This window comes from Octodon degus, unplaced genomic scaffold (genome assembly GCF_000260255.1).
Source record: "Octodon degus isolate 3935 unplaced genomic scaffold, OctDeg1.0 scaffold00031, whole genome shotgun sequence".
Taxonomy (NCBI): Eukaryota; Metazoa; Chordata; class Mammalia; order Rodentia; family Octodontidae; genus Octodon; species Octodon degus.
Genome location: NW_004524607.1, coordinates 6,626,628 through 6,628,182, shown reverse-complemented (window position 1 = coordinate 6,628,182; position 1,555 = coordinate 6,626,628). Strand labels below are relative to the sequence as shown.

The 1,555-nt window shown below is 41.4% G+C and overlaps 1 protein-coding gene across 1 annotated transcript in view; it reads right to left on the bottom strand.

Annotated features, from left to right (window-relative positions):
- The window catches only part of Vps41 (VPS41, HOPS complex subunit), a 183,426-nt gene that overhangs the window by 171,717 nt on the left and 10,154 nt on the right, over window positions 1–1,555 (bottom strand). The gene's annotated exons all lie outside the window — the stretch shown is intronic.

Below are 1,555 nucleotides of genomic sequence, written 5' to 3'. Positions count from 1 at the left end.
TCAGCTACTGACATTAGGTTATGTCACCATTTTGTGCTGATCAAGACCTTTGTACAGGTATTACCTGCTAGTTCAGTTCATTTTTAAAAGTCATGAATTTTTCTGGGCAGCAGGAGCAAACGATCCTAAAGGAATGAGACATCTGGGTATTCCACTAGATTTCTAAGTTATGTAGACAAAGTGAAGTGCACTTTCTTTTGTAAGTACAGGAGAAAGGAATATGGAATTATCTTGATTCAGGGATGGGCTGTTTCAGGGGCCTTTCACTTCCTCCACCTTGTCCTTTTCCTTTACCACCAGGTTCCTAGGAAATGCCTCTTTCATTTTTCCCAGAAGCAGCACTAGCCAGTACTGCCCCCCTGGGCCCATACACTTTCAGGCAAGCTGCATTCACCATTCACTGTTCATTCTTCTGGGGGTTGATCCCAGGGCCTTTCCAATGAGCTATGCATAGCTAAGCTGCCAGCTGGACTGGAACTTGCAACCTTTCTGCCTCAGCCTTCCAGAGCATTAGGCTTATGGTGTGCACCACCACATGGCTAAACCCTTTCATTTCCCCATGTCTACCAGGTCTCAGTCCTCCTTTCTCAGGAGATGGTTTTCTTTTACAGTTTGCCACCAGCTTAGCCGCACAGCCTCTACCAGACTCTGGGTTCAAGTACAAACTTCAGAGCTGGTTCTAATAGCATTTATATTCTCACTTGGGTTAAAGTTTGCAGCACTCCATTTCTTAAATATACTGGAGGCCTGGGCTATATGTGCTTTTATTTGCTTTCCTGGTTGGTTCATTTAGTTCCTGGAGGATGTATGGAAGGATTTAGACTCAGATGCCTGCAAACATCCTCCTCACTTGCAAAATAATGTTTCCGTACAGAGCTCAGATACTGGGTGATTCTATACCAGTAATTCTGAGAACACACGTTCCCACTTACATAGAGACTTCCAAAAATAAAAAGGTGATCTGAAATGCTTTCCAATAACTTATCAGAAACTAGAAGGGCCAGGGAGATAGCTCAGTGGAATAAGTATTTGCCTGGCAAGCACAAGGCCCTGAGTTCGATTCCTGGTACCACCAAAAAAAAAGAAAGCTCAAGAAACTAGTAAGTATTATACCCCCTCTATAAAAACATTCAAAAATGCCTTACCAGGAACACCACAGAAACAAGAAATCCAACACAGTCAAAATGTTGACAAACACTTTAGAGAATGGCTTAATATTCTTCCTTATAGAAGAACATGCATTAAGTCCACCATTTCTCTAGAAAAGCAACAAAACTCATCTAATAGAACTATGAAACATCAAGCCAAATTTAATAGACTTATCATGTGTACAGTCACACTGGTGTGACTTTCTGCAGGTTATCAAGATAATCTTTTATTCCCTGAAGCTAAATTGAACAATAAAATGAAAACATGTACTTCTTGTTAATCTATAGAATGGACCAGTTAATTAATCTGTATTATGTGGGGCCAGGGTGATGGCTCAGTGGAGTAAGTGCTTGCCTAGCAAACACAAGGGCCTGAGTTTGATTCCCGGTACCACCAAAAAAAAAAA